Genomic DNA, 12,806 nt, shown 5'->3' on the forward strand with positions numbered 1-12,806 from the left:
CAGCAGTGATTATACAAAGCTGACAACCCAATCTGAGCATCACATCTTATGACTTAGACCGAACGGCAACTACGCTCTCAACAAACCTGAGCCTTGTTAATGAATAAATATAATGTGTTTTCCACAGACAGATGGTCACATTTATGAGTGGAGACCTCAGACAGATTTAGCTCCATGGGGAAAAAAAAAACAGTTATTTCGATTTCTAAAGAAAAATATGATGTTTTAACCACCCTCACGTCAAAGTGTCTCCAGGGACACTTTTTACTGAAAGACGATGAATTGCTCAGGTACCATCCCTTAACAACTGAACAGCCATTTGACAGCTGGCACCTGCAAATACCAACCTTCACTCTGCAGTGCATTCTAGAAAATGAGCAGGATGGTTGTAGTGTGCGATTAGCTCAGGGCAGGGCATAAGAATCTCAATCCTAAAGTGTTCCTTTAGTGGGCCTTGTTTGGAGGTTTCAGTGGCTAAAATGTTCTATGGCCGTCTGCAGCAGGTGGATGGCCGCTCTCCAACAATCTCCACTGCTCATAACTCTGCTGTCAGTGTCCACTGGACAAAGTCATTGAGAGGCAGCTAATGTAACCGCTGTATCCTTGTGGCTAACTGCATTAGCGAATGCTGCTCATAGCACACCGCACAAATAAAAGGCTATTCTCAGGCACTTGATTAACACTGAGCTTTCCACATGTAATGTAAGCCAGCTGCCACGCTCAAAACGCCGCCTTAAAAAAGGGAGCAATGTTTACAGCTCTACATAGCAGAGTACACTCTGTTTGAGTGGTCTTTCGTCTTCTTCTTTCTGTCCCCGTTTTCTACTCTGAGAGGCCTGGCAGCACTCCCATGCACTCTCCCCTAACTAATAAACAAAGAATGGTTTCCCTTATATAGCTCTATTCAAACTCTGCAACCTCAACAAGCAATATCAGAGGCCTGCAGAGAGGTGGGGAGGGTTGCAAAGCAAGTTTGTTCCCGACAGAAAGGTTTCAGCCAAGGGCAAGGAGCTCTGACAGTACGATTGTGTAACGCTCATACATTAACGGCCACTTAAAGTGCTATTTCTAGTGCCATCCATCCGTAGAATTTTGCTGAGTCAGGTTGGATATGTTTGAGAGGGCTGCAAAGTGAGACTCATCTGACACAAAACTACCAGAAAAAGCATCACACACCAAGAAAAGGGAATTGACTAAACACATTTTCTTATAGTAGGTCAAAAAGGAAAAAGAAATCATTCATACGCTGTTACAGTATCACACAGGAGATATGTGAGACAAGGCTCTTCTTGTCTGTACAAACTGTGTGCTAAAGCGTTTTCACCTGCTTGTGGTCAAATGTCACAATGTGCGACTGTGCCGTATTTGTCAACATGCACTTTGCACCGTGATACAGTGTACAACAAAAGAGAGAACTCAATACCAATCACTATGAAAAGAAAACATGGCACACAAATGGAAATACAGTATATCGTCAAATCTGTATGGCAGCTGAACTGTTAACAATAAACTTTATACTTTTTTTCAGCTTATATTCTCAATTATCAGAAAAAACACATGCAAAGCGGATACTGAAATTTCTTTTAGAGTCTTAGAATCAAAGGCGATGTCTGCCTGAAGGATGTGAAGATCTTGGTTAGCTTAAAGCTCCGTGCATGCACTCTGCGAAGCTGTGGCTTAAAATTATTTGCCCGACTTCTGGAACACATCCTCAACATTTTCTTGTAATTATACAGTTATTGAAGACAGAAAATAAAGCTCTCTCATTAGCTAAGTTCACACAGTTTACTCAAAAGATGCTTTTGTACCATCTCTTGTCTCATAACTGCAAACCGCAAACTAATGCTCTTTTACGGGACAGTTTTTACTCCAGACTCTCCTGTGTGAACTTAGCTAATGAGAGAGCTTTATTTTCTGGTCTGACCAGGCCTTAATGAAAGACATCACTAAGTTGCATTATGGGAAGTGTAGGATCTAGTCTTTGGAGCTTGACTGACACTAAAGATGAAAAGACTTGCTTTGATTTAAACCACTACTTTTTTTCACACAGTACCAAAATGTTGCTGTGGTCCTTTAAGTCTTGTTTTTTATTGTACTTAAAATATTCATTTTTAAGCTACAAAGTTATGTACCAGTGAAACACAATATGGTCAAATATTTTTCAGAGTTTAGCAAATTCTTTGTCTAAGTGACGTACTATTTTTGTATTTGTGTGCAAAATTTTCCTTTCATTATTATCTGTAGGAATGCTCTGGAGTATTGGTAATGATCAGTAATGGCAATATGGATCAATATCCATGGTCAAACAATGTAAGCTAAACTGCCGGCACAGGCTCTGATACCTTTTGCGTTGTTTGGATGACATTTCATGGAGTATATGATCCATTAATCCAATAATTGGTACTTCATTAAAGGATACATTATGTCAAATGCCAAACCCACATTTCATAATGGCAATGGGGGAAAAAAAACAGCCAAATCTGACTGTAATACAACAATTTGTTTATCACCCTCACATCACACTGAGACCATTTCAGCCCCTCCCTGCCAACAGGGTGGCCTTATACAGTGGGGTTACTCCCCAAGTTAGCCCCCAAACATTTGTGGCAAGAATTTATCCTTATGGGAAAACCAAGAATAGCTGGCCCCCAGGGCTGCAGGAGGACTGAGGAGGAGCCGACGGGGTGGGATACATTTCCAGCACTCCCAGAAATGTTCACTCGCCCCCTCTGCTCAACAAAGCTCAGAGCTGCTCCACAGTCACTTCCTGGGGAATTCCAACACAGGATTATTTTCACAAACCACGACGTCACAGGGACAAAAATAATTTGATGAGTGATACAAATGTTGAAATTTGTCAACAAACAACCAACATGTTGAGTAATGAGAGCGCCATTTGCTCATGACTAGATTGCCATTATAGCCAAGTGATGAAGGGTCTTCAAAGCAACAGAGAAAACTTCGATGCTCTGATCTTTAAAGCACGAGGGCGGGGGTTAAGGTTGTCATTGGCAGAACCACCAAATCTGTATGCGCTTGTTCTCTTTTTTTAAATTTTGGTTGTAGTTTAAATTACTGGTCTTGTTCAAATGCTAAGCCTGATTTTCCTCCTGTAACACTGCAATCAATATCAACTATATGGAACTGGGTTTGGACTGGACACTTCACAAGTCAACTTAGGATGAAATTTACCTCATATTTTCAGATTCACCTGGAGTACCTAGGAGTGACAGTAACATACATGCAAACACATTTTAGATAAGACTCCAAAAATGACCACAACTAGTTGCATTTGGCACAGAGCTGTCCGTTGAGTGGGTCTAAAATAAAATACTTTGCTATGGAGCACTTGTAGGGGGAGAGTGTGTTACATGGTTCACTTTCTGTCTACAGACTCTCTGACTCAGTCTGGGAGAAGCAAACCAGCAATCTCTATGTAATAGGCATGCTTCTGTAACCTTTAGGCAACTACTGCATTTCCTTGGTTACTTTGGCGAGATCAAATAGCCACCGCTCAGAAGGAGGAGGGGAGATGGAAAATGAATTTTACTGCTCAAAGCCATGTAAGGTTTAATAAGAGTTTCAAGTGAAATGTGAAAATTACAGGGTGTCATATAGTAACACAGTTCACAAGGCTGCTTGGCCACACGTGGTTTTGCACAGAACAGCCAGTCTACACTCTGTTCACAGTGCAGTGTGCTTATGTACTGGGAGCAGCAGACACCTGATTAGGTTACATTTCTGCCCTGGTGACTAAGAGGCATGAGCCTCGAGGTGGCAACCATGGCAGCGGGGATTTCTGCCAGAGATGCAGTCCAGTAATAGTAATAGCTGAAGAGCTCAGCTGCAACCTGAAACGTATTTCAGAGCAGATACTCTTTCAGCCAAGGGTTGACACGATGGTTCACTTTGGCCAAAACCACTGAAATTACAAGCTGAGATTTTAAAGTGGATCTGGATGTGGCCCAACAACCAGTGATTGGTCTTACAGATGCCGGGACCCTTCATTTCTTGGCTGATTTTACTATTTAATTAGGGTTACAGTAAGCTTTTACAGTGATTCCACAGGAAACAGTTTCATCATTTGCAAATGAAACATTTATCAAAAGTAAACAAAACCATACTAGTGCAATATAAGCATGCTAGTAAGGAAAAATTAAACTGTCAAAGTCTCCACTGGAACAACTCTCACGTCCTCTTCAAGCATGTGTTTGAATTAATATACACAACTAGACACATATTTAAATCCATGACATTACATAAATGTCTGTGGATGTGAAAATAGAGCCTTACTTTTGCATTGCATTCTACTGGGGTAACAGTGCAAATGAGCAACTCAATTCAAAATGTCTATTAAGTAGTAGGCAGTATGAGTTTTCATCCTCCTGTCACTATGACAACCATACTGGCTACTCATTCTCCAGACTGCTCAGTATGACCAAAATTTATTATTTTTAAACCAGACTGGGGGTCCACTGATTTTCACCACAGCACACTCAAAACCACATATGGAGACTGCTGCAGGATAATGTTCGCTCTGACAGGCTGCTCCTCCTGAAACATACTTCATGTTTAATTATAGACTGGGGAAAAAAAAAAAAAACACAGCGAACATTTCCTATCCTTGAGTCATACCAAGTATTTAAAAACCAATCAATTAGCAAAGGCCTCTTGTGCAGAACTAGCTGTTAATGTTACTGGAAGGTAACCGCCATATTGGCTTATATTTGTGATGCAATGTACGTTGGATGGTGGACTGAGTGGGAGGCAGGCAAACCAGAACTCAGTGGGAGGTGGGAAAAAACAGAAAGTAGATGGGATGTGCCAAGAAGGCAGCCTCCTCAACATCCATCCAACAATGACCGACATCCAAAACTTACACATCACAATATGACTGCCTAAACTTTGCTTGCTGGCTTCACTGACGGGCTGGATGGACAGAATTTCATCATAAACAGCTGCAATCTTTTATTGCTACTGAACTTGCTGTACAGAATTTATTTTTCATTTGACCTTAGCAGGAATAAAAACTGTGACACCAGAATGTTTTGTGAGCTGACTACATGTTGCTAATTATAGTGAGCCCCTTTAATATGAGACCGTGCCTGGGACAAAAGGGAGTGGAAGGTGATTCAACATGGGGGTTTTTTATGTGTGTGTAATACTGTCCAAACCTGAGCAAGCACTGTACACACAGGGAAGGCAGGGCACAGTGGCCCTCTATTTCTCACAGGAAGCTCTGCTTGGAATCTTGTGATTTGACTTTTATGTTTAAGGTTACGCATGCCTTGGCTTGGTCACAACGAAGTGTGAAATTCTGTGATATTGTTAACTTGAACTAGGCCAGACATTCCTCTGCCTCCATTCAGACCTTTTTTTCTCCCTCCCTCACAATGCAGAACTCATTGCAACTCAATGCATTAAGCACATTGCCACACCACCAAAATGTGTGCTGGCTGCAACTTGTAAAGCATTAAACTACATAAACTACAGTTGTTGTAATACTTTTTCAGCTCTACTTTATTTGGCGACGCCATTGGTTAACATAGTAAAGGAAAGTGTTTTAATGCTACAGTAAACATTCATTTATCTGTTTACATTGCAAACAAACTCATGTTGTAGGTGTGCGTAGGAAGGCAATATGAATCCAGGGCAGGAATGGCGGACTCCGCCACCAAAAAGCTATTTGCATTAAGTAAATGCATTGAATAGAAGTTGCAAAAGAAATGGCAAGCATACAGAGCATCGGAAATGGGATTTAAATTCATAAAAATCTTTAGGATTATGTTCATGTGGCTTTCAGGCAATTTTTGCCTGAATCCACAGTGACAGTGATTTTTTTTTTTTAACTCTATCACTAAGGTTGAGTAATATGTAGGGGAAAGGCAAATGACAACACACAAGTCAAACAAAACTGGGAGAAATTCCAACTCTAGTGATGCAAAATTACATCATCAGCCCTGCGTGGTGTACATGTATTTGTCAGACACACTGGCTCATTCAGAGGGCACATCATTTGCACATAAGGTTGGAATCACAGAAAAGGGCAGTAAGAGAGTAAAAGTGCAGAGGAGGAACAGTGCCTTAAAAAGGTGTCTCCACACAAGGGGTGGTAGACACCATGCTTCTAAATGTAAAAGCTGCAAATCATGGTATCCTGGCTGAACTTGTTCACTACATTCTCACTAAAAACTTCACATTCAGTTCCAGATCAAGAGCTTCAGTGTGACACGACTACTAAACTGCAGACTGCATGAGCTCATCATTGAGCCCTCTGAAATTCACCGTGAAAACCAATGCACAATACCTCACAAGTAAGAATTTAAGTGTAAGTATTCACATGATCATTACTTGCAAAATCACATAGGACCATTATCACTCAAATAAACAAAACTGCAGGAACTATATTTGCCAGTTTTGGCAACCAAACACTGATGCCTAGATACCAACCTGGCAACCACTTCCAAACACTTGTTTCAGATTCCAAGATCCCTAAAAAAAAAAAAAAAAAAATCAAGGAATGCATTCCAGGTGACCAACTGGGAGGTGCACAGGGAAACAAGCAGAGAAGGATTCTTCACCAAGTTGTTGCTCCATTAATAAGTATTATTTCAGAGCAACTGTGAAACAAGTGTCAATGGTTACTGATTGTCAGGCATTTTTGCAAATCATCTGTCAAAGTCTTTAGCATAGTGACTTAACGGACAACTCTTCTACCTAGCTGGGCATGGCAACAAACTGTTGGCTGCCCTCCATTTTGCCCAGTGCATTAACATTGTACCTCTTGTGATTAAAGTGTCATTATGGTTTGCTCATTACTTCCTCTCTGTGGTCACTAGTGACAGCAGAGGCCTCATTTTCATGCAGAACAAAGGGGCAGATCAATAAATTAGCCATGTGCTGCTGATGAGTAGCCCCTCCACTACCAGATGAGATTGGCCTTGGAGGAAGCACGTGGCAATCAAAAGTTATTCCCCCAATGCTTTAGACTAAGCAACATCAGCATCACAATTAGTCAGTTAACTGTTTTCTCTGGTATCTTTATGTCAAATATTTCATTAGAAACAGATGTTTGTACAACAGCTTCTGATTAAACATCGTTTAAAGCTAAATTTTCAATAAAGGGATATCAGCATTGAGCATTTGCAGAATCAAACATCATTTCCGAAAGGAAGTCCTCTAAGATTCACACTGCCTCTTCTTTCCTGCCACTGATTTCAGCACTAAATAACTGAACAGCTACACAATAAAAGAGTATTTGTTGATCACTCTGCTTTGAGAAGATTAGTTTCAAAATACTAATAGCATAATGGATGCATAAACACATTCTCTGAAAGGTCAGCGCAGTTGCTAATATAATGAAAAAGCTTTTGATTGCTGCTTTCATGTCAGGAAAGCCAGATAGAGTTTGGTCAGTTTAATAAATGATCTGTGCCGTCGCTGATGGCAGAGCTGCATACCAAGCAGCAGCAACAGCAACAGCAGCAGCAGCTGATAGTAACAGTTAACTATGAGGCTTGAGGAAAATGACATTTTCACAGAGATGAAACAGAAGCATAACTGATCAGTGCGGAAGAATAGGGGCCCGGCTCATTAGACGAGAGCTGCCATTTTGAAAGGACAGATTTTAACAAAGGGCAGCTTGAGGAGATGCGATGACATTCTCCTGCGATGGTGCAATTTTCTTCACACCTTTATTAACTGTAGATTTTAAGGGGAAATATATTTAATAACTGCTGAGCACTCCCGCCAGAATTGCCATCCCAACTGCCAAATAGATCTCGACGTGCAGGAGTGATGTTAGACATACCTAGAGGGATGCGTAACAAACAGTTCCTGAGGCATTACACACACATTGGACCCTGCAGCCTATAAGGTCATGTGTCTTTTTCTGACAAGCCAAGGTCTAGGCAGCTGGAGGGGAGAGTGGGGAAGAGTATGTGTGTGTGAGAGAGAGAGAGAGAGAGAAGAGGCGAGGGGGGGCTTCAGGGGGCGATTTACTTTTGCCCATTAAACTGCCAAAGAAACTCACTTGCACATCAAACATCACTTGCAGGCATCTCTTGCTTCACTGGTGCCCCCCCACCTCACCCCAGATCTCATATGACCTGTCACGTCTGCCTCCTAACCAGCTCACAGCTCCCCCACCACCACACACACACACCCCCACACCCACATACACATACACACACACACACACACAGGACACTGGCTCACTGAAAGTCACTGGCTGCTGGTTGACCCACACACACTCTGCAATATTAGTATGGAGTGTATTGACCCTTGTGCACAAACTTGGCACGCGAACAAGTGATTATTCAAGTCATTTCCTCGCCGTGTAGGAGGACACATCTGAGGATATCACGAGATTCCCTGCTGCAATAACAATAATAACAACAGACAGAGCATGTGATTGGTATTAATTGTGCGAATGGCAGGATATCAGAGCCTCCTCCGGTCTTTCTATGAAGGGGTGTGGCAGCGGTGCCGACACAGGCAGCCATCCTCACAGTTTGTACCATATAACCCGCTGCAGTGCAACCATACATTATTCTATATGTCGCACTTTCCTTTTTTTCTCCCCCGCGCAGCTCTCATTATCACCTTGACCGTGGTGAGCAGCACCAGTGCAGGTTTAGCCATAGAGAGAGGGAGGGAGAAAGAATGGCAACCACATGCACGCCAGCCGTGGAAGACACGCCGGGTAAAAATCTGGAGATAACGCCCACGGCTGAAAACATAGGTCCCCACTGTAAGCTATATGATGTTTAACGGTACGGTGAAGCAATAACGTGCAGCATTTCATGGGTTATTTAACACAAGCGACCACGCTTTTCACAGGTGGCCGCCTTTAAACGTGAGCGTTTCAGACACGGCAACACGTCAAATAAGAAGGTGGGGAGAAAAAAGTTGGAAACAATTGCCTGTGGCTTTAGTGGCAGCTTGACTGAGGTGGTAACTTAACATGGCGGAGGCTGGTTTCTCCCTGGCCAGTGCAATATTATAACTTACGTTACCAGCCGCTCCGTGAACTCACCATGCCTCTTTGACTCTGCACACCCACCGCAAAACTACAGCCTCCGTTCGTCCACGCGTTGCTGAATCCTGCGGTTTCAAAAAAAAAAAAAAAAAAAAAAAAAAACACGAAAAAAATCTTCACACCGGGCGACCCCCTGCAGCAGCAACACCAGCAACAGTCCTGAGGTCTGCAAAAGTCGCCCCCCAAAACCGAACCCGGTGTCACAGGGGAAGTCGACAATTAAAGGCTCCGCAAGTTCCGCTGATTCAAACGAGCATCACAGCCCGTGAAACGCAAACTTATCGCGGTGATCCATTCAAAAAGCCGAGCGGAGGAACTGAAATGCAGTGCAGTCACACTCTCTCTCTCACACACACATACACACACACACACACACAGAGAGAGAGAGAGAGAGAGAGAGAGAGAGAGACTCCCCATCCAGCAGGCTGGGATTCATGCTGGGCTCTCTCTCCTTCACACACACAACGTGCAGTTTTATTATAAAGCTTTGGTCGGAGAAAAGGTCAGACAGATCTCTCGGTGTCTGCTGCTGCTGCTGCGGGGAGATGGGCAGCAGAATAAGCCGATTACAGAGGTTGTAAACCTACCTTCAAGATCCTCTACTGGGGCATTTCGAGCAAGTCCGCGCTGAGAAGATGCACATTAGCAGACAGTCCCGCTCCTCAGCAGTAAAATATCCTCCGCGTTGAGGGAAATTTCCAAGGGGCCGGACAGTGTGTGAGCAGAGGCAGCAGCAGCAGCGGCACTGTGTGTGTGTATGTGTATGCGAGAGAGAGAGAGAGAACGTGTGTGTGCGTGTGTAAATGGGGAGGGGGAGATAATCCTACGGTGGGGCAAAGAGGAAATGCGTCATTATTAATGGACCACACGCTTTGTAGTCCATGTATCCATCTCCATGTCAACAGAGACTACAAATGGGTCTGAATTAAGTGATGAGACACATTTCTTATTTTCATGTATAGGGAATTTTAAGTGAAATTACATTGCAGCAGTTTTTATTTATTTATTTATTAATGGGCACAGCCATGTGGCTGATCAGTAAATGTCCTATGGGCTTTGGTTTCAGAAAAAAAGAAATCAATTAGAATTCCCCCATGAACGGCTCCCAAACATCACCACCTGCTCAAATATTTGAGACGAAGTTCAGAAATGCTCATTGTTTGTTTTACTGTAGGCTAGGCACTGAAGAGCCAGTCACCTCAAATCAGCCATATTTATGTTTCTTCAGGTTTCCCCTTAGCTTTGCCCCTACAAATCCCATTTCACAAAAGCATCTTGAAGGAGCAAACCAGAAATTTAGTAGGGAACTTCCATAAAGGTGGGGGATTAGTGATTAGACAGATTAAAGACCCCCCTCCTGACACATTTTTAGAGCATTTGGAAATACTCTGCTTGGAATTAGAGTGTGTGTCTTGTGGTTATTCTCCTAAAAAGTTCAAGTAACTGGTTAAAATTATTAAAATTACATCTAGTCCTTATGTCTCATTGAAAACTCTGCAATGATCGGGTTTCCAACTAGTTTTGGTGTTACAGAATACTTAGCCCATACTTAGATGTCTTAAACTCAAATTTAGTGTGAGTTACAGAGAAATTTTCCCCTCTGATAATATGAGCAAAAAGTAATTTTGAGTGAAGCTTATTTTTTTCCCCATTCCCAACACTACACTACTCAGAGTTTGTAACCCAAGTTTTTTGTTACAAATTCGTAGTCTCAAAACCTAATTTGAGATAACTCTGATGACATCACCATTAGGGTTTTTTTTGTTTGTTTGGTTTTTTTTTTGTTTGTTTGTTTTTTTTGTAACTCTTTAGGTTTCCCTATTCACACAGTATACATACATTTGATAAATGGTATTAAGCACACAATAAGGTAGTTGTATGGAGCTGTAAGGACATTTCTAATTTGGCAGCAATAATAACTTCTCGCATTAAGATATATTATAAGTTATTATAAATGTGTTTTACCACAAGTCATTTATCATCTGTTAATTCAGCAGCTTACAGTTAGAAGTTAAAGTTGTTGATAAATACATAAATAAATACTTATATTCACTACCAGCTACACTGTAATGTTTACATACTGCTTATAAATGCTAAATAGAGCAATCTAAAATAAAGTGTTGCCATGTTCTCGAACTTGATAGTACTCATCCACAGCAACACAAACATTAAACAACTGCCACAGACTGTGTTGTACTTTTTGGGATGAGTCAACTGATTGTCAAGTGTGAAATCAGTGGAGTGGCCTTTTAAGGCTAAGATTTATGGTGTAAGCTCATCTTGGCTTTAAGATGCTTTTAGGAAATGGAGCCAAGCAACTGCCTGGAAGTGAGACATTTGATAGAGTATTTAATTATTTTACTTTTGCCAGGGTCAGTTAGGTTAAAGCAGGACAAAAATATAAGTTGAGGGATTGGAGGCAGTTGCTCCACATGCTATAAGTGGACACTGGGTCCTTGTTGTCAGGGTACAGTTGGGTGAAATGTGAACCAGAAGGGGGGTAGCGGCAAAGCCTAAAGATGTTGACCCCAGCTTGAGCAGGACAATCACAGCTAAATTCCAGACATTCTGATGGACGCCCCTTGTTACTGTCAGAGCCATTAGCACTATTCTTCCATCTCCCTCACCCTGAGGTCCGTCTGCTCCTATAATCTCTAAACTTCCTCAACCACTTCAGAAAAATAAATAATAAATCACCAGGCATGTTGCATGACTGCCTTTTCCAAAAAAAGAGCACACAGTTTTTGGGAACTTTGTCATAACCTGTACATTGTTCATAGAAATACTACAAAAGTTGTTTAAAATAGCCTCTACTGAACCCGTTCCCCTAACACCAGGGTCACAGGAAAGGTTTGAAATAAGATCCCAAAGATTGTCTTCACTCTGGCATATTTTCATGTTGACACATTTGCGGTTTCCTTTCAACAAGCACCCACAGGCAAAGAAGACAAGGAGAAAAAAATCCTTTCAAGTCCATCAGACCTACCACATCAACAGTAGACATGTCAGGTTTGGCTCGGTGTTCCACTTCTTTGGGGATTAATGATTACTGTTGTAGTTTGATGGAAGTGTTTCTGTACTGGAAACATAAAACGATACACTAAACCTTTCAGAAACTAGCAGGTAAGCTTGTGAGTATCTGAAATCTATTTGTGACCATGTGCCAAGGTAATTGTACTGAACACAAGCACATGTTTTGACCTATCAACTTTGCAGGTGATGGACATAAGCTGAAATCAGACAAATGCCACCATCTTGTGGATAAACACATACATTACACATTAATGAAAAAACAGCAATTACTTAAGAATGGATATCCAAATAATTCTAAAATAAAAGGTACATTTAACTCAGGTGTTTCCCACACAGCAGTTTCAACTTTAAAATGTCTTAAAGTTGTAGGGGGCACGTCAGACAAACTTATTCAGTGTGCTTTCCAGGTCTTACATATTTAGATGCAGTAGTTTCAGTGTAATTTGGAGATACTGGCTGTAGCTTATTTGAATACCATATCCTGGATGGTATTTGGTTGATAGTGACCAAGAAGATGGTGATGTCTCTTTCAATAATAACTTACCTACAGTCTTCATGTTATTTTGTTGTGCACTTTCATTGAGAATTACTTTACAACCACCAACCAGGTGTCTGCATCCACAAAAAAGGATAATAAAAATATAGCCAACACACCTTTAAAAATATAGTTACACTACCAATAAATGAATAAAGAAATCTAGTGAAAAAAAACAGGTTTTCCTTTCAAAAAACT

At 41.5% G+C, this 12,806-nt stretch overlaps 1 protein-coding gene across 3 annotated transcripts in view; it reads right to left on the minus strand.

Annotated features, from left to right (window-relative positions):
* Window positions 1-9,853, minus strand: part of tln2a (talin 2a) — a 90,186-nt gene extending 80,333 nt beyond the window's left edge. For 2 of the 3 annotated variants that reach the window (XM_051077302.1, XM_018666874.2), the window contains exon 1: window positions 9,628-9,853. The gene's annotated coding sequence lies outside the window, so the exon portion shown is untranslated. Of the gene's footprint in view, window positions 1-9,037; window positions 9,395-9,627 lie in introns of those variants that run through there. The other variant, XM_051077297.1, reaches the window with a different exon arrangement.
* Window positions 9,854-12,806: the final 2,953 nt, after the last annotated feature.

The sequence above is a fragment of the Lates calcarifer genome, linkage group LG2, assembly GCF_001640805.2.
Source record: "Lates calcarifer isolate ASB-BC8 linkage group LG2, TLL_Latcal_v3, whole genome shotgun sequence".
Classification (NCBI taxonomy): Eukaryota; Metazoa; Chordata; class Actinopteri; family Centropomidae; genus Lates; species Lates calcarifer.